Source organism: Mus caroli, unplaced genomic scaffold (genome assembly GCF_978045245.1).
Source record: "Mus caroli unplaced genomic scaffold, Mus_caroli_1 scaffold_12, whole genome shotgun sequence".
Classification (NCBI taxonomy): domain Eukaryota; kingdom Metazoa; phylum Chordata; class Mammalia; order Rodentia; family Muridae; genus Mus; species Mus caroli.
In genome coordinates, this window is record NW_028227267.1 from 18,784,343 (window position 1) to 18,804,753 (window position 20,411).

Here is a 20,411-nt window from a genome sequence, read left to right on the forward strand (position 1 = left end):
GTGTCTTGCTGGAGATGACGCAGAGTGTGTGTGATGGCCTTGGGCTTCCTGCTTTTGTTCCTGCTCTCTGATGTGAGTGTTAGAGTTCAGAGTTTGTGAGGGTCACTGGTCCATCTTCTATCTGATCTGGAAGAGACCAGCACAGACTGGAACATGCTCTACTCAGCATCCCTGAGACCCTTGAAGGTCCAGACTGACACCATACAATGTCTGTCACCATTGCTCTTCCTGCCCCTGGTAACAATCGCAAGTCTTTTAGGGGAATTGTTTATCTGCATTCAAAGTTTCTTAAGATTTCATATAATCCAGGCTGCCCTCAAACCCCTCCTGGTCCTCCTAATACTACCTTCCCAGGTGCTGGAATTACAGGTCTTCCCCACCGTGCCTGGCAGTTGAATACTCAAGGATGAAAAATTCCACTCCCAGCTCCGTAAGACAGGTCACAGTCAAAACCCAATGCAGGACCAGGGTGTGGTTTGGTTGGTAGAACACTTGCCTGGTATGCACTGGTATTGCCCTGGCTTTGAACCACAGCACTTAATAAAACCAAACTTGATGGCATACACCTGCCATCCCAGCACTCAGACAGTAGAGGTAGGAAAACAATGTCACCCTCAGCCACACCCTGAGGTTAGCCTGATCTATATAAGCCCCTGTTGTATAGTTTTAACAGTAAGTACACTGTGTTGTTAAATTTTTCCTTCAGACTCCTTGCACATAAGGTGCCTGTGATTTGGAAATTAATTTACTGTTAGACTCGAGTCTCCTTCCCAGGATATGTATATGCACATATTTTACTATCTCCTGAACCTAGAAATTTGAGATACTTCTGGTACCCAGAACTTCAGACAGGGACTGCTCGGCCCAGTGCACTGACTAAGCGCTGGGGAGCAGATGCATTGAGTCTTCAGCATGCTGTGGACTCTGGGCAAGCATGACACACTCGTTCTCCCTTTCACTCCTTACAGAAATCTTCAGCTGGGACTCAGGGAGGTGAGTGACATGCTGGACATCCCCCAAGTAGCAAATGGTGGGACTAGAACTCACACCTAGGCACACTTGAGTCCCAGCTCAGGCTGTGTCCCTGAAGGAGGAAGAGGGATGCCTAGAAGACTGGGGACAGCCAGGAGGTTAAAGTGGGCAGGAGTGCTGCTTCCTGACCTATGGAAGTGGGCCACCAACTCAGATTGACTGAACTGAACTCCCATATACCGATTACCTTGGGATGCAGAGGCTTGTCTTTGCTTAAATCAGCCTGATCTTTCCCTTGACCTAGGTAGGGAGAGGGCACGGAGGCTGAGGCAGGCCCAGACCCATAAAGTTCTGGCTTTTTTTTTTTTTTTTTTTTTTTGCAAATGTAGGACCCTGAGCCTTGTCTTCCTCACCTCAAGTTGATTCATCTGAAGCCTGAGCTCTTGGCCTTGAAGCAGGGCCTCCCCTAACCTTCCAGGCCTGTGTGCCTGAGCCTGTGCTGGACAGTGAACACTGTGAGCTGAGCACTCCTCCCCCTACAGCATGAGGCCTCTGCAAAGGACAGTGAAGGCAGCTAGCTCATGGCTGAGAACCTAGGAAGGCTCGGCTGAGAAAGTAACCCTTGTTTGGATGCCCCCATAAGCAAAGCTGCTCTGAGAAGTGTGTGAGAATGACATCCCAGGCAGAGGAGAGTACATGGGCGAGAGGCCCTGGCCACAGAGAATGAGGGCTCCAGTCTCTTTACTGAGTCACTCAGAGCCTTGAGCTTCTTCTTTTGTGTGACAGGATCAGTACTACCTACCTCTGGGGCTCCTAGCATCTGAGGAGTTAAGGGTTCTGAGGATGTGGGTGCTCTCTTGGCTCCTGATTTCTAGTCTCCACTGACACCCAGGGCTCTGTCAGTAATAGTTGTTCCTCAGCTCAATGAGTTAATTAGGCCAAATTCAATTACATACCATGCTCCCAGGTCTGTCTGGAACCCAAGGTGGGTGTGGGCTCTCTGTGCTCCAGAGCGTTGAGCAGCAGTGGCTTGGAACCCAGGGCTGCCACACTGCGCTTGCACTGAGTAAACCTAAGCAGAGAGCAGGTGATGCGCAACATGCTACCACAGAACACATCCATCTGAGCACATTATAGACAACAGAAATCTACAGCTCACAGCACAGAGGCTGGCAAGGACAAGATCAAAATGCCAGCAGATATGGGCCTGGTGGGGGTCCTTGATATCTGCTGGCACCTTCTTCCTGCATCCTTTTCCTGACAGGAGGAGTGACAGGGCTTCTTCAAACCACTTCATCAAGGAACTCATCTCCTTCCCGAGGGCGTAGCCTCACGACCTTCTCACCTCCCACAGGCCCCACCTCTTCATAGTCTCTTAATAGGTAGCAGATTTCTAGAGGGACACAGCACCCAAACAATAGCATCCTCACGCCACAGTGGACCAGAGATGAGGCCTCTTTGACAGCCTGGGATACTGGCAGGGATTCATTCTTCCTCGACTCCTGGAACATCCCAGAGCTTTGTGGACAGAAGACTGAGAATCTCCACGGCCCTGCCACTCCTGCATGGCCAACAGGTTTCTTCCCAACTCCCTGTTGGCAGCCAGCTGCAGCCCAGCATGTTAACAGACATGTAGGGAGAGCAGTAACATTAATAAAGTAGGCAAACTCAGGTCTGTACACACAGGCACCACAGCATGCACCAGACAAAAGCCATCCAAGCCAAGGACAGCATCACTTGAGGCCGTGAATGCCAGGCTAAGATGCTAGACCTTGGAACTTGGTCCTGGCTACTGTAGAAAGCTAGGTTGATGTTCAGACAAGTGACATGGTCAGCTTTGCCTATTAGAAGCCTTAGCCAGGGAGAGCAAGCTAGGGCCAGAGGCAGAAAATACAGTTTAGAGACGGGAACAAGACTGTACTGGGGTGGAAGCCAAACATGCTGGGAGAGAGAGAGGGTAGCTCTTCAGCATTTCACCTGGCCATACCTCACCCTGAGCCACCAATACGCCAGGCTTCTGAAAGTCAGTTGGTACTGAGAAATTGTTTCATGCTTGATACTCTGGTTATGAATACAGTATCTAACACTTTTCAGAAAAGATGGGGGGGGGGATTCTACTAAGTTTAAAATGAAAGTTGATTATGCATTTTTAATCCTAAAAATAATACATGTCATTTATAGGACATTAATCATAGAATATAGATTATATAGACAGTAAAGGGTAGAGCTGAAATCCTACCAGTAAACCAATAAGTTGGTAGCTCTCCATTAGTCATTCGATAAGCATTTGTCCGGTACCTGTCTTGGTCCAGGCACAAAATCATCAAGGATGCAGAAGTGAACAAAATAGATAGAGCTGCTTTGCTGCCTTTATGGAGTACCTGGTCTAAGAGAATTAGAACCTCATTAATAAGCTCCGGGAAAGGGAAAGGCAAAGAAGTGTGGCATGTTGACTCCTTTAGAGGCATCTTCTTGGTCTTGACAGCACGATGTGTATTGGGAGTCTCTTGCCTGGCCCCGTGCCACCTTCCCAGGGGATGAGCAAGGTCACCCCAATAGGGTGACTGCTTTGCTTCTTGAGGCTTACCCAGCTAGACTTAAGGAAGCCAGTGCCCTTCATCACAAAGAAAAGTACAGAATCCACACTAGCTGACTTCCCTGGTGATGGAAGGAAACCAGGGCCCAGAAAAGGATGGTGACCTGCCCTTGGTCCCGCAGCAGGCCCACAGAGCTTTCTCCCTGTCAGACATCTGCTGCTCAGCTGAGCTCAGCTCCAAGGAGCCTGATTTCAACATCGAGCCTCCTACCTGGCGCCCCGCCCTGGCGGCCACCTTCAGATTTTGCCCAGACAGACATTCCTGCATGGCCTGTCTGCTCACGTCCAGAACCCTTGGAGGTGGGGGACATCTGGGACCACACTGGGGAGAGGAAGAAGCCACTGTGGGAAATGGCACCGATAAGAAGCAGGCAGCCCGCCCGGAGAGCCCCCTTCTCACCAGAGACAGGGAGAAGAGGGAAAGATGGCACCAGGTAGCAGATTCCTGGCAAAGCTCACAGGCCTGCTGAGTTGTCTGCCCAGAACACTGAGGAGTCGGGACATGCTCTCCTGCTCAGCCCACCGCTGCTCTCTCCTTCTCTGGCACCCCAAGCAGCAAGGCCTTAAGAAACTAAGTCTAAAGGACAGGACTCCTTATTGTCCCCACTCTTACCCCACCCCATTGCCATCAACGCTGCCACCCTCAGCTTAACACACCTGGGTGACAAGTCAGTCACCACCATGCCCAGAAAGTTCCCCACCCTCTTCATGACATCTTGCAGAAAGCACAAGGCTAGGAAAGATGACTCAGGGCTGCAGAACTTCTGCTAATTTGCTTTGTGAGGGAAAGCAGCCCCTGAACCTCTTGGAGCTTCAGCTTCCTCATTTAAAAGAGTGAGCTGCAGTCGGGTGTGGTGGTGCATGCCTTTAATTCCAGCACTCGGGAGGCAGATTTCTGAGTTCGAGGCCAGCCTGGTCTACAAAGTGAGATCCAGGACAGCCAGGGCTATACAGAGAAACCCTGTCTCGAAAAACCAAAAAAAAAAAAAAAAAAGGGTGAGCTGCTAGGGGGCCTGGGTTGCAGCCCTGCCTGGTCCCCCACTTGGCTGGTGTGCATTGTCACATCCAGTCCTTTCCCTATCTGAACCTCACTTTTGTCCTGTGCAAAGTAGGTGCCATCCCCCAGGCTGCCTCGCAGACTGGGAAGTGTACAGTAACGCAAGCAGACAGACAACAGACAGACAGACTGTTCTGGCAAGAAAGGAAATTGCATTCCCAGCTCCAAGGAACTTATGTGGGTCTAGGCCTGAAGCCATCTGGAAACCTTCATCAGGGCTGTGTCCTGGGAGAAGCAATACCTTCCCCCCAACCCCCCTCCCAGGACTGCTGTGGTATGAATGTCTCAGCTGCCTCTGTACCCCTCCCTTCAAAAGCAACTCTAGCAATGGGGAAAGATTCATTAGAGTCCTGACTCATGTGGCTTGCACCCACTACTTCCCGGCCCCTTTGTTGGCCAGTCTGAGCTTCCTGTTCAAATAGGCTTCCTGGGAAATAGCTTGTGTTCTGCCAGACAGCAGGCTGCCAACCTAGTCCCTGGATAGGCAGGCACAGGTAGCCAGGACATGCAGATCTCTGGAGCCTGTGATTAGCCAGTGTACACTCACTCATTTCTTCGCTCCTTCATTAATTCAGGCAGCTATTTTTCTCCTTTATACAAAGAGTAGTTATTACCTTGTAAGGACATATAGATGCTGTCCAAACAGCGTGTATCAGACAAGGATTCCAGTTGACAAAGATCCTGCCTTTTAGCCAGAGAGACAGAATTAAACAAAATAAATACTTGAAACATCAGTGTGGCAAAGCTAAGATAGAGAAGAAGCACGGGGTGAGGTGGGAAGGATTGTAGCTTGGGACAGTGTGGCTGAGGAAGGACTTTCAGTGAGGGGAGACCCTGCAAGAGGGAGCCAAGTCAGGATGGCTAACTCTGGAGTCAGGCTGCGGCAGGGTCAACAGAGGCACTAAGAGGAAATGGATTTAGAGCAGTGATTGGCCACAGAAGCTGAGACCCACATCATAAGCCATAATCAGGACCGAGTCAGCAAGAACCTCTGGAATCATGATGGGCCATGACTTAGATTTCAAAGGGATCACTTCATGGTAGTTTTCTGGGCAACCATTAATAAAGGCCCCAAAACATGTACCATAATGGCATTAACTATCGTGGTTTGGGGGGGGGGGCCAAAAGACCCAAGACCAAAGTGTGGGTCCTGTCAAGCTCCTATGTAGGTACCAGGGAAGGAAGGTTCCTCCAAGCTGCTAGAAGTGTCTTAGCTGGTGCTACGAAACCACTGCAGGCTCTGAAGTCTCCTCGGTCCTTCTCACTCCTCCTTGAAGAGGGTACGTCTGCTTGTTGTATCCAAATGTCCCAAATGCTCTCAAGGACACCAGCCATGCTGGACCAGGGCCCACACTCATGACCTCATCTTAACTTGATCTTCAGTAGTGCTGTTTCTAAATAGGGTTTCCTTCACAGGTCCTAGGGACTTCAACAATTGGGGAAGCATACAGTTCACCCCAGTACCATGACTTCTCAACCTATCTCAACTGTCTTATTTGGGTTTTCACTAGGACCTGCTGTTGGGTGGTCTCACTCATTTGAAGAGGGTGTCTGTCCAGTGTTTGGCTCTTAAACCTCGGCCTCCTGAGTGCCTCAGGGAGTCCAGGAACACAGCAACTCGATTCTTGCTTCTCCTCCAGCCCTGGGGGCAGCTCCCACCCTTGCAGGCCAGGCTCTCCATCAGCAGCAGTGCTACTGAGGGGGTCCTCACAAGTATAGAGCCTTAGTCTGGCCCCCTTGCCAGCTGAGCAGGTAGGGGGCAAGCAGTTCCCTAAGACTAAGGGGGCCATTCTGAGCCAGCTCCTAAATGCCCACCTCACTCCCCCTTCCCCCACCGCCTGCCCTGCAGAAAGCTTTCCTGGATCTCCAATAACCTGGAAATTGTAGGGTTTCTCGGACATGCTGAGTGGAGGTGAGGGACAGGGGCTGGTGTTGTTTTCAAAATGAAATGATTATAGGATTTGGGCAGAAGCCAAATGCAGGGTTCTGAGAAGGCTGCCTGGGTCTGGGATGAGGAGCCATGCTGGGGGTGGGGCGGGGGTGGGTGATTCCTGGAAGGGGCAGGGGATACTATAATGGGAGGAGGGAGGTAATGAGGTCTCCTTCCTGTGTCATCTCAGGTCGAGCTGCCCCTTTCAACAGCAAATAGGCCAAATAGCAAGTTGGAGTTTAAAAAGAGATACTCTAGGAGCAATATAAGAGTTCTGCACACTGTGCTGGCTGTGTGGCCCAGGTGGGCACCATCAGTGCTGAGTCTAGGCATCCTGTGCCAGACAGTATAATGTGCAGCATGTTGAGGATGTATCAAGCCTGAGAAGTAGCTTAGATACTTAGCAAACTTCGCCTGGTCAGTCTATCCCCATTTTACCTTCCATGTGGCAGATAATAACTCCTGACCAAGAGGGTGGTAAGGATACTGTAAGTTAGTGCTCAGGACGTGCTGAAACCCACACAGCAGCCAGCAAGCATTCAATGTCCAGGTGTCAGTAGGAATAGAAGGGGAGCCCAGCCTGGTGGCCCTGCACTGTGTCCCTAGTATAGGCGACCTTTTAGGCTCCCGTACTGGTCACAAGCCAAACATAACCTGTGCCTTCCCTCTTCAAGAGTAAGAGGGACTCATCAGGGCTGAGAAAGGAGAATGGCAGGGGAAACAGTGCTGCAAGGATGTCCTTTGTGTCCTGACCATGCAGAAGGAGACAGAAGCCCCAGGATTGGTGGTTCCCTGAGGCAGAGCCCACTCCTGGAGGTGACTCACACTTAGTGCTGTCATTTGATCCTTAGCTGTCTGTATGTCTGGTGCCCTGTGACCCAGTCTCTTTATGGTGCTCTGGAGCAGCATTCCTTTCTGTCCCCCCCCCCCCCCCCGCCTTGTTCTCTTGTTCTTCTCCATGCTTTCCAACGACCTGGCATCTCCCTGTTCACCCTACCTTCCCAGTTAGTGCCTGAGTACTCAGAAGTGACATCTCTCCAGGTCATCAGAATTCTTGTCAATCCCACTGAGTCAGCAAACTGCCTGGGTTAGAAGTCTGCTCCTTCTCTGGGGCTCAGAACCCAATGCCCAGAATCTGAGCCACATCAAGGCTGGTTGTTCTCCCTCTCCTCGTCTTGAGAGTTTGGCTTGTGCATGACAGGCCTGCCTGCCCACTTAGTTAGCCTTCCTTCCTTTCTTCCTAACTTCCTAATGAATGGCCTTCGAAGCCCCTAGACTTACCACTACCAAAAGAAAAAAGGAGAAAAAGCTGTAAGTGGGAAGTGACCCACTTTTGACCCCTGGTACATGCATCCCAGGTAGATGCCTTGGTCCCTTGTCTTATTGGAACTGATTCTAGCTCATCCATGAGCTGGAGGAAGTCGGTCCTTTGACCCAAGCTTGGGACTGTAGTCTCCTGGCTACATTATCTCCCTTTGCACCCCTCCGCTCTAGCGGGTCCTGCAGGGGGTGGGCTCCCCACTGCCAGAGGATAAAGCATCCCCCGACTCCGGAGCCAGCCAGCCATGCCACAGCACTGTATTTATTGGCGGCTCATCTTCACTCAGGCCCACGACAGGAGTTCAGACCCCCGCGAGAAAAGCCACCCGCTATTGATCCTTCAGGTCTCCGGAGCCTGGCAGACATTCATCAAGGAGCCACAGCATGGGGCTACAGCTCGCCCTTTCATTCTTCTTCCTTTCTTCTACCTCCCAAGTTATCCCCCCCCCCGCGGGGGGGGGGTCCGAGGGAGGCGGGTGTGGGGGCTTGCCGAGGTCACTCTGAGAACTGCAGAGCGTCTGGGAGTGGAGTTGCAGGAAGCCTTTGTCTGCTGCCTCTTTTTTGTAGATCCTTATCAAGGCAAGCACGGCGGGGTGGGGTGGGGTGGGGTGGGGTTGGAACTGTGGCTGTGGGCCCTGGGCTTTTGAGCAAATCTTTGGAAGTTAGAGATGTGGAACTTGGAGCGAGTCAGGGAAAGCCCTTCTACAGGAGACAGTGTGGAGTGCCCGCATTTCTGTAGACTCCAATACTAAAAAGAGGCTGCTAACCAAGAGGGCCTTGAGGGATTTGATTCCAGAGAAGAGAGCCTAGACATTAGCAAGTGAAAGGGGCCAGTTTGGACTGATGAATGGGTGCTTGAAAACAATTTGTTTTCTTAAGTATGTAAATATGCTAGTGAAGAGTATTTACTTTTTGGGTTACCTTGGAAAACCCTGAATCTTGTATATTAATTCCATCCTCAGGGTCCCACTCAGGAGCTTCTGAAGTGGGTCCCGAGGAGAACTAAGAGGTAGGAGGACGAGGAGGCAAAACCACGGGAAGCTGTCCTTATCATTTCTAAAGGATTACCGCCACCAAGTCCCTGCCCCTAAGGTGTAAACTTTGCTCAGTTCCAGCCTGAATGTTCACTCAACCTGCAGGAATGATCTTTCATAATCTATGTATTTCAAAATATATGTATATTTTATTTATATATGTATATATCATGTATGAATATGTTTGCCTGCTTGTATGTTCCACTTGTGTGTCTGGTGCCCTCGGACTAGAAGAGGGTGTTGAATTTCCCTAAACCCGGAGTTTCAGATGATTGTGAGCTGCTACATGGGTGCCAAGGAGAGAATTCTGGCCCTCTGCAAGAGCAAGAAACCTCTCTTAACCACTGAGCCATCTCTCCTGCCCCAGGACTATCTGTGTAAAGTTAGTTCTTTCTGCTACTGTGTGCTACTGTTCAGCCGCACTGAACAGGCCCTAAGAATTAGATGAGAATTGTAAACTGTCATTGTACAGAACTTTAGGAGGATGGGGTGTGGGTTCTAGTTATTCAGAGGCTTCCGTGCTTGGATTAATCGAAGCTTGAGCCCTGATAGTGTTAAGTTAGCCTGACACCAGAAAGTAGGTCTTAGGGACGCGTGTGCTTCAGAAATGTGGGCCAAAGTGCCCTGCTCTGTCAGCTGGCTATGCTGAGCAGTGGGAAGGATGGGAGAGCCTTCATCTAGTTTCTTGGAGTCTCAAAACTCTGTGGGGAATGTGTGGAGGGGCAGGGTCTCAGTAAATATCCCAGTGAGCAAATGAATGTCCTCAAAGAAGCCATTATACTACAGGAGATGAGAGTGAACCCCACCTGAAACGTGTGCACAGCAGAATGCAGTCCGTCTGTCCCTCAGCACTGCCTGGAGGTTGCTCCAGGAAGGAGAGGCCAATTAATTTCCTTTGCAGAAGCTGGTTCTTGGGCAAAAAGAAAAAGCCAGTTATGAAGTAGAAATTAATCCATTTAGCCAGCTCCTGGGAGGGGAAAGCCCATGACAACTGCATTTCCAAATGCCATCCCAAAAGTGATATTTCAAGTGGCAGTGGGTGGGATTAGAGCCTGCTAACGACTTCTGTCAAACAAGGAGTAAGAGCCCAGTGTCTAGATAAGTGATTTGTCTTGCCACTTCTGTGGCCCACAGCGAGGCAAGCAGAAACGATGAGGGGCCAGTCAGGAGCTCATACTGGAGGGGCGTGTGCCATAAGAAGGAGCCTCCAAGGCAAAGGGGGTCAAGTCCCCAAGCTGGAGAGATCAGTGTGCAGATGCACAGAATTTAAAGCCGCTCTTCGCTCTTTCTTGAGGGTGAGTGACCGGCCTTTCCTCCTCTACTAATTGAGGCAGTTAGGAGCTCATTCAAACAACTTTCACTGGTGAGTGGGCGGGTTTTGGGGGAGTTTATAAAATAGTTTCTCCCTAGTGAGTGATCTAGGTGGATAGAACCCTCAAAGGAGGGAGGGGATCCGACCTCTGTGGGCTGGACAGCTAATGGGTTTCCAGGGGTGCCTAAGGGGCAGAGGAGTGGGAGGGGCAAGCACGGCTCGCAAGCCTGGAGCCCCCGCGACTACTGGCTGGAAGGAAGAGGCCGCGGCCACCACAGGATGCAGTGTCAGGAAGACCGCAGCACCGGGAGCAGGGGCGGGGCTGTGCACAACAGCCGCCTCCGGCTTCCCTCCCGCCGCCAGCTGCGGGGCACAGGAACTCCCCGAAGTCTGGGAGGCAGAGTGTACGTGCGCCAGTTCACCTTCCCTGGCCCGGGCGTTCCGAGAATCCCAGGGGCTACAGGGACCCCCTAAGCTGGGGGAGTAAGATGCCAAGCTGATGATCTCCGTCCCCACTAACCCGTTCAGAAAGCCCTTTAAACCCAGGTTGCCACTGGATGTCCCCAGCCTGCCCCGCCCCTTACCCGGAGGAGGCCACCCAGGCCCCGCTGCGGACCCTCATTAGCATGACCTCTTGGGAAGATTCACTGGCGGGGGCGGGAGGCACCCGGAGTCAACCGCCGCCAGCGCCTTCCCGGAGGCCCCCTCGGGCGACAGCGCTCCAGGAGCCCACTCTCACAAGTGTTGCTTCCAATTAATTGCCGAGGCGGGGGGAGGGAGAGGGGCCTGGTCGCCGCCCCCGCCCGGAGGCTGGAGCTCCACTGGTCGGGTCGTGCGTTCGCTCTGGCGGCAGCGTGCATCAGCACCACCCCTGCGAGCAAGTTTGAAATGTGAGCTGCCTCCGATCTCTAGTCACTAGTCCCTCACAGTGAAGTGGCTGGGCCGGCGGGCTGCGCACGCGAGTGAGTGCGGGCTGCGGGGCGGGGGTGCGGGCGCCAGGCTCGTGGGGCGGGGAGGGCTCCCCGGAGACGCCGAGACAGGGCCGTTCGCCTTTCATCGTCCTCCCGCGCTCCTCCTCCCTCCCCTCCCCCAGTCGCGGCGCGCCCGGCTTCCCCCCGAGCCCCCGGCCCCACGCGGCGGCACGCAGGCTGGGTGGTCACGCCCGCGGGGTCCGTGAGCGCGGCGCAGCGCAGCGGGCCGTGGGAAGTTTCTCCTGCGCGCCCAGTGCGCCCCCGCCCCCCGCGCGCCCCCGGTTCCCATCCCCGTCCCCGAAGGGCTGTCGCTTGCGCCCGGGCGCGCGGCTGGCTGCCTCCTCGGCGGCGGCGGCCCCATTAGTGGAGCCTCCGCCTGTGATTGGCTTCGCCCGGGAAGCTGGAGACGGGCGATGAATAATTGATGTGTGCGGTGCGGTAGCCGGACAGCGGCGGCGGTGGCGGACGGCAGCGAGCGGGAGCGCGGGAGCCTGAGCGCCCTCGGAGGGGGCAGCGCGCAGCGAGCGGGCGCCGGAGCCGCCCGGGGCCCCCGCGCCGCCGCCGCTGCCGCCGCCCCGGCGCGGAGCGGGGATGCAGGCGGCGCCCGCTGCCTACTCGCAGCCTTTGTTCGGCGCCGGCTGATCCCTGCCCGGAGTCGCTCACTGCGGTCGCCGCGGACTGGGCTCTAGCCTCCGGGGGCACCAGGGCGGGACCGCGGACTGTGCAACTTCTAGGTGAGTGTGGGGCTGGAGGGGTCGGCGCGGGGCGCCCGCGGGCCGGGCCCCCGGCTCCCTCCGGGGCGAAGGGGTGAGTGTGTGTGCATGTGTGTGACAGAGGAGAGCCGGTGCATTGTGGGTAGCACCGTGTGCTGCATGGTGTCAGCCTGAGGCTTGGCCGTAAGAGTGGCTTCAGCGTGCACCAGGCCCATTTTGTTCACCCACAGAGGAGACCTTGGTTCCTCCTCTGGATGGATGGATGTCTGGTGGGTGGGGGACCAGACAGATTTATCCCCACGCCTCTTTCCTAAAGGTGAAGTGCTGGTTCCCTAGCAGACATTTTACAAAGCTTCATCCCTGGTAGGTTTCCCTTTGCAAAAAATCAGAGCTAGCCTAGACCCCTTTGGTTAGAGGCAGTGGCTAAGGGGTTTAACTTAAAGCTACTCCTTTGTGAGAATGCATCCTTGATGCTAGAGAGACCTGGAGGCTTGTATGGCTCTAGGGCTCCCTTCCCAGAGGTAATGGGTGCACAGCAGAGTTCTGACAAGTGTTTACTGGAAAAGCAGCAGCTGCTGCTCCTGCTGCTGTTGCTCCTGCTGCTGCTGGTGATGGTGGGGGTGACTGGCATCAGGCTGTATCCGGCTGTGAGGAAGACCTTGTAGAGAGGTTTCTCAGAACACTGCAAGGGCTAAGAAAGAAGCAGCTGCCAAAGGTCCCCAGCATTTGGCTTTAGTGTTGGTAACCAGTGCATAGATAAGTCCCAGTTCCTGGTTCACCTGGAAGCCAGCTGCAGTAAGACTAGGAGGGCAGATAGGGTTCCTTAGATGGGCTTGGGAGAACATCAGATCTTCCAGTGCGGCTGAGGCATAGCGTGCACTTGACCATTAGGCTTAACTACCAGTGAGCCTGGGCATAGCAGGTGGTTTTCTAAGAGGGAGGTTTTGTGAAGCAGCTGCCAAAGTATTGGTACCAATGTTTCTCAACAGTCCATCCTTACGTGTGGGCTAGAAATCAGACCAAGGAGTGCACAAGGCCATGTCACCAGGAAACCTGGATGGTGTACAGGGAGAGTCCTCCATTTCAGGGGCTCTGGATCCAAAGCTCATCTCCCACTGCACAGTGTATGGAGATTAAGGTCTATATGGCTTATAGTAAGTCTGTTCCATATATATATATATATATATATATATATATATATATATATATATATCTTAACCAGGCAGTGACTACCCTGTAAGTAGCTGGAATCAAGTCCCTTCAGGGCTATTTTTACCCCAAACTTCCTTAGTGAGAAACCACCAAACGGCGAAGCTTTGGTGAGAATCTGAGTCTGTGCCGGAAACAACCGCCTGCACAGAGTTTGAGACTTGCTTCCTCAGGCTGCTTGCTCTTACTCTCCCCTGCACAGCCTCCCTCCACGGTGAACACTTCCCCTCACAGACCCCACACACTCCAGAAAGAAGGCTCCCGGTGTGTTTGGGGGAGAGGGGGGGAATTAGTCCAGCCCAGCCCAGTAGGGAACGTATCCCTTACCACCATGCACCCCACTGCCCACCACAAAGCTTGTCAATGAGTGGATGCTCAGTGACTGTTCAGCAAGTGTGTGAAGCTGTAGAAGAACCTTACGGCAGGATTAAAAAGCACTTCTAGATCTCTGTCCACAGGGATTGAGCTCCTACTCACCACCCAACCATATGCAGATCCTAGGAGGTCTAAACTGAGTTCCTGGTGTAGTTAACCAGTGTCCTGCTTTGGTCTTTCTGAGTGGCCCTTGCTAGGTCACCCCCATTGAGGGATGGCTGGTGAGCTCAGAGGAAAACTACCATCCAATATGGTGGCTTCTAGCCACATATGGCTGCGTCTAAGTTTAAACTGATTTAACAATAAAAGTAATACATGTTTAGTTCTTTTAGTTTTCCTCCCAGGTGTTGGGATGGTAGGCATGTGTCACCGAGCCCAGTTTGATTTGTGACTGCTTTTTGCACATAAGATAAGCAGTGTATCAACCAAGCCATATCCCTAGCTGGAATTGGTTTCTTATGCTCAATAGCCGCACAGGCTAGCGGCCACCCTACTGGACACCTTGGACTATAAAACAGCTGTCTTCTAGTGGCAGAAAGTTCCAGTAGACAATGCTGGGTGAAAACTCGAGGTGAGCCCACCTCATGTCAGCATAAGCCTGTTAGATTAGGTTTTCCGTGTGCTTAACAGTTTGAGTCATGGCAGCCTCTGTGTGGGGCAGGCATAGACTAGCCAATGTTTGCAGTTAATACTGGGGTTAAATTTTGCCGGAGGGCTAGTTGCCAGCACTCTGCTGTGCCACAGAGGTCAGCCAGGGGGCACGTATGGGCAGCAGTCCAGGGGCGACCTCCCTGAGGACAGTCATGGTGCCGGCAAGGCGACAGGCTCTGTGAAGTCATGTATCGATCAGACGGTCCTCAGAACAGGCAGTTCTGAACTGGCAGGGCTGAAGGGGAGGGAAAGGTACTCTGGAGCTGGAAGAAGGTGTTTACCTTGCTGGATGTGGCTTGGGTCCCTCAGGAGAAGCCGGCTTCTCCACAAGGAAAGAGACTCATCCCTGGGCAGATAGCCTGGTTGCTTGCTTCACTCCAGAGAAAGAAGGACCAGCAGAGAGAGCCCCAGGGGTAAAGGGAGGTCTGGATACCTGGCAAATGGTACAGCCCCATGCCCCACACCCCCTTGCTGTCCTCCTCCAGGGCCCACTATCCCTGGTATCGCAGCATACCCACTGGGCTATGCTTGCTCTGGCGCTCGCTCCCCAGAAGCCCCAACTGCCTGGGAACCTCTCCAGGGCCTTCAAACAGCAGCTGCCTCCCAAGGGAGCTCGCTCAGGGAAAAACAAGGCCCCCACCCTCAGAGCACATCCAGCTTCCTAGGGAGCTCCTGAGCAGTACGTCTAGGCCTGGAAGGACAGACAGACAACAGCCATTACCTGGGGACGAGAGACCAAGGTCACAGCAGGGCAGGTGTGGGATGGAGCAAGTCTCTTCCCTTACCTGGTCTTCTACAGGCCCCTCACTGAGAGCTGGAAGCTAACAATTGAACTGAGCCCTGCCGCTTTCTTCCCTGATCCTCTACTCAAGCCAGGTAGCACTAGTGACCTGCAGTTCTGTCCCTGTGTAGTCTCTGCCTGGCTAGACCCTGTGCTATCTGAAGGGGTGGCTTTCTACATACCCAGAAAGGGAGTCCTCCAGACCCATCTAGGGGGGCTATTGAAGGCAGAGAGGGGCTTTGTTTGCAATCTCAGTTTACAGCCCTGTTAACAAGACCCTTACAGGGTACCGTGCTGCCTTTCCTTCAGTCTCACTGCCAATGGACCCCTCCAAGAGGATGCCGGGAGCCAAGCCTTGCCTGTCTACACGATGAGAATCCTGGGGCAGGGTTTTGTTGAGGCCTGTTTGTTTCCAGACCCCAGCAGGTTTATCTGCCAGTGGCTGTGCAGGCAGTTCAGGGGGTCCAGGTTATTTTCCTCTCACCATAGCCAGCCTAGCTGTGTCCCTGACTTCCGCTAGAAGCCCACTCTGGGCTTCTCATCTCTTAGACCTGCATAATCATGTGGATTCTTCTGTAGCCCTGCCTCCAGGTGAGGCCTAGCCTAGGGCAACGGCCTGCCTGAGGGGCTGGTCCAGGATAGCCCCGCCTCTGATGGCATTTTACTGCAGTGGGGCGCCTCTGATTGATTTTAGCTGGGATGCGCTCCCCACATACTCTGACACTGTTCAGGATAAACACAATTCCTCTGGCCCAGCCCTCCAGTAATAGTATCTGTACTACATGCAACACGTACTTATAACCTTTGACATGTCACCTTGGGGTGGGGGTAAGGGTGGGGCTGAGGGCTCTGATAGGGCTGCTCTATCTCCTCTGTACGGTGGAGCTGGGGAAGGGAGCAGGAAATGGTGACTTTGGGGCTGGATCAGCCTGAAGCTTCCCAGAAATGAGTGAGCGGGATAATAAATGTCATGTGAGTGAGTGAGGCTTGAGGTGTGGTACTGGATGGGAGGTCAGTGGACCAGGACCAGAACCTCCAGTGGCGGCTAAGTGCCCCATGGCTGAAACCCTCCCTCCCTCATAGGTTTGATTCCCTAGGGCAGTGGAGGAGATGTGGAAGACTTTGGAGCCACTGAGGCTTCTAGAACTACAGTTACCAGAAGCAAAGGTGTTGTAATTCTGCTGTGGAAGAGGGGAGGTTAGCATCCTGCAGCGGGGATGCCCTTGCTTCTGCTGACAAAATGAAAGCCCTCTCTGGTCACAGAGCTCCTGTTTTGCAGTTGTCATGGTAGGGGTCAAAGGCAGTGCTCCACATCTCCCAGAGCTCTGGGAACTTGCTGGAACTTGTCTAGACCTCCCCAGGCAGCTCTCTCAGCTCTCCTGGAGAGAGGGAGGAGAGGGAGAATAGAGATTGTGGCCCTGTAGCTCCTTGGGTCCCAAGCAGGTCTGGGAAGTTTTACTGCAGTGGGGACATTCTCCCTAGACTGGGGCTATGGGGACAGGTTAAAGAGAACACCCTCTGCACCAGGGCTTCTCACATCCTATTTGTTGCCCCAGGATTTAATCCTGTCCCCAAGGTCAGAGCCTGAGGCATCTCATGATTTACAGGACCTTGTCTGTCTCCCAAGAGTTTGACTCTGATTAGTGGAATAGCCATAGACAGAGAACATTCTACAACATCTGGTTCCATCTCTACTTATCCTTAGGAGGACTTTGAAAAATGGTGGTGGTGGGTGGGAGCATCATTCAAAGGGAAAAGAAGCAGCAGCCCCCAGGGCCTGCCTGCTATTCTTTCCTCCCTTCCTCTTGTTCTTCCTCCTTCCCTTCCTCCTTTAATCCCTTCCTTATTCCATCTCTTTCTCTCTCCCCGTCCCCATTCTCCCTCCTTCCCTTCCTTTCTTTTTTTTCCTCTTTGCAATGCTGGAGGTTGAGTCTATGGCCTCTGCTCTCAAGCTAAGCAGAAGGCACTTGGCCTTCTGTTTATTGGTAATTGACACAGTAAATAAAGGACTGGGTCTACCAGATACAGAGTAACTCTTCATGCCTTCTATACTAGACAAAGATAAGACCCCGAGTTGGAACCCTCTCTCATCTCTCAGTTCTGCTGGGTCTAGACCCAGCCCAATGCCACCACCCAGGAAGGTACCTCTGGTCCCCAGCACACAGCAGCATGTGGCACAGGCTGCTGAAGATAGCAGAATAAATTCAGCCCAACACAAAATTGTAGCCACTTAAAACATTAAGAGCTATTTCTGCAATTTGTGTGTGTGTGTGTGTGTGTGTGTGTGTGTGTGTATGTGTGTGTGATTCAGCTATATAGTTTTCAAGTGTAAGCTTTGTAATGACAGTGTTATGTCACGATGTCAAAAGGTTAGACATGCTAGCCGGTGATCACATACCCACAGGTGTCACCTTGCTTGAACGTGAGGGCAGACAGGTTATGTCTGAGGGATGTCAATACTGGGTGCCTCGTTTTTGTGTTACATGAGCAGCCCAGGACACAGGCTGGTGATAACAGGAGTGATCATCTAGGAAGTGAGATGCTTGAAATCCTGCAGAAGCAGAGGGGTTACTATGAATTTGATGCTAACCTAGGTTACAGAGACCATGTCCACAACAAGCAAACAAACAGTAGAATCACTCTGTACAGAGCGTATATGTGTATTTACTTAGGTTCTTGTCCTAAGCTCAGGGTGTCAAGATGCCTTTGGGGTATACAGCTTAAGGAGTCCTTCTCTTTCTCGGGGTCCCACCTTTCAAGGTCTCTGACACAACCCCACCTAGTTATCAGTAGCTAGCTACCTGTGCCTGTTTGATTGTGTTTTTTGTTTTTTAATTTGGGGATTATGTTTTGAGACAGTCTTACTCTGTAGCTCAGGCTATCCTCAAGTGTGAGCAGCCCAGCGTGTGTAGCTGTTTAGATGTAATTAGTTAAAATGAGATGGTTTGGGGTTTTCAGTTCCTTAATTCCACCATTTGAAGTTCTTGGTGGATATCATATTGAATGGTGTAGCAACAACAGCCCAGAAAGACAGGAGGTTCTGTTGGGCAGTGTGGTGTCTTAAGTCACTGAGGGCTCTTGAAGATGTCTTATGAGGTCTGTAGTGGGGGTAGGATCTGCAGCAGGGCCTCAGGCTCACCTGACTGCCTGGCCCCTGCCGCCATCACCACCATCACCCTGACGCATGTAGGCCTCTTAAAACAGGGTCACCCAGGGTATTCCCAAGCCATGTTGGAACGTAATTATGAAACCCACATCTGTAGTTTCCTGGGTGACTTTGGGTAAGTCACTTAATTCATGCTTGTTTCTTGATCGATAAAACATCTGTGCTGCTTGCCTGGCAGGCTGCAGTAGATCACAGGGCTGCGGAGCATTTAGCTCTATGTCTGGGATATAGTAGTTACCCTGTAAATGACAGCTTAACTCAGATCTCTCCTGGAGTTCCAAGCCCGGGAGGTGGGGGTTCTCTCTTGACCCGTCTTGCCCACAGCCTTCTCTGGGCCTCAGTTTCCTGTTGTGTACTACAAGCAGAATCTTGGCTGTGCCCTACAGAAATGCCCATCCCTTCCTTGTGAATGGCCACCACATCTGGGGGGAGTTAGAGGGGTGGTCTGAAACCGTGTGGGGAGGAGCGACGGTGTTCTTGTTGTCTGCTGTCCTGGTGTAAAGCCACAGGACTGACACTGGTGACTGACCAGGGCTGGGAAGCCCCAGCTCATGTCCCAGCTGGAGAGGAAGTACCCAAGTGCTGGCAGCCGCTTTCATTTCCTTCCTGAGGCTTGAGCTGGGTGGGAGTCTTCATGAGGTTCCTACGGCCCTCACATTTTTCACACGAGCATTCCCTTCTGGGATCTATGTGTGGCCCATCAACATCTGGAAGCCCACGCTGAGGTGATTCTTGCTACTCTGTACACCTAAAGAGGGTGGTTTTTTTCAGTGGGAAGGAACCTGGTCAGTTCTGACGAACCATTAACTCTTCTAGCTCTGTAACAAGTCTCTGTACTTGCATATACCACCCTCGTGTTCCTCAAAGGGAGAGGCCTCTTACCCAGGCACTGTACTCACAGCCTAGCCACAACCCCTCTCTCTGGTTTCCTCCTCTGCAACTGCGCCATTGCTTAGCACTGATTCCCACCTTCCGTTGAACCTGAGGAACCTGGGTGCCTTGCTTGTCCTGGGGCCCACCAGGCCTGTTGCTGTGAGAAACCTTAGGAGAAAGGTTTGTGTTTTCTCTACAGGGACTTAAGGATAGTCAGGGTGTGCATGCTTTTGTTTTCTTTCCAACCACCATCCCCCAGTGTTCCCAGACAGTCCCAGGGATGCCCTGGCAGAAGTCAGCACTCAACACATAAAATCCCTGTCCCACCCACTGGGCCACACATGGCTGTGACCAGTGGGTCTCCAGTGACTAGGGAGGTAACTGGAAGCAGAAGAAGCGCCCAGACAGCTTCAGGATGTGAGAAGGACCAAGGGCCCTTCCGCTTTTTCCCTTGTGGGCACAGCACAGGGTCTGTCTCTTTCCTGGTCCTGCTGCCACCCAAAGGCCCAGCGAGCAGTATTTTGGGATACAAAAGAAATGCCACTACCAGTTTCCCTGCAGCCCACCCATCTGACCTAGAATCAAGTCTCACCAGGGCCAGGCTGACCAGGGCCTGGTAATCCTCTCAGCTTTTTGTACTGGGCTCTCTCCAGAAAGGGTTTCAGTGACTTAGGTAAATCCCTCTTGTCCAGTGGGCGCCCTGGGACCATTTTCTCTGGAGTTACTTCTCAGGTTTTGGGATCTCCCACCTTTAGGCATGCCCCATGGACTCTTCCCTAAAGGAAACCCAGCCCCTAGAAAGGCCCATTCAGACCAGCTTCCCTGGTCCTGGGTCCTGTTAACTGAAACTGTGCCGTCCTCCACTCAGACTACCTTAAGCTTGTAAACATCAGTAGTGTGCCACGGTCTCAGCTGTGCCTGCCCAGGGTGTGTCTCTGACATTCTGCTGGGGGCCCAGGCGGCATGCCCTTTCTGTGGTGCTTACTCTGACACATACCTAGTTCCCTCCACCCTGCCTGCTGCTACTGCTTAGTACTCTCCACAGCTGTGGCTCATCCAGGTTTGTGTGTTCAGCATCCCGGTAGGTGAAATGCAAGCAAGTATGTTTTTGAATGTGTGAATGAACAAAGAACAGGTTCTGGGTGGGGCCTCTGCCTTCTTGGGAGTTGAAAGTCCCCCCAGTGGGACTGCAAAGCCCATGATGTGCAGGGTAACACTCGTACCTGGAGGCGAAGTGGTTAGACCTGTTGCCGAGACTGCATGCATGACACATGTGTTACATGTGTTTCTGTGTGTGTATAGGACCATGTGTGTGTGTGTATAGGACCATGTGTGTGTCCTTATAGACCCGTAAAGGACATTTCCAAATTGACTCATAGATGAGGCTCTGGGGTGGTGTTCTTGTGAGTGTCTGCACACTTGTGTGTGACCAGTGTGCCTAGCACAAAGGA

At 52.6% G+C, this 20,411-nt stretch overlaps 1 protein-coding gene across 9 annotated transcripts in view; it reads left to right on the forward strand.

Annotated features, from left to right (window-relative positions):
* The window catches only part of Zmiz1 (zinc finger MIZ-type containing 1), a 207,182-nt gene that overhangs the window by 136,689 nt on the left and 50,082 nt on the right, over positions 1-20,411 (forward strand). Inside the window, exon 1 of one of the 9 annotated variants that reach the window (XM_029468728.2) lies at positions 8,520-11,183. The exons of 6 other annotated variants lie outside the window; for them this stretch is intronic. The gene's annotated coding sequence lies outside the window, so the exon portion shown is untranslated. Of the gene's footprint in view, positions 1-8,519; positions 11,184-11,341; positions 11,927-20,411 lie in introns of those variants that run through there. 2 more of the 9 variants (XM_085828429.1, XM_085828428.1) reach the window with 2 other exon arrangements.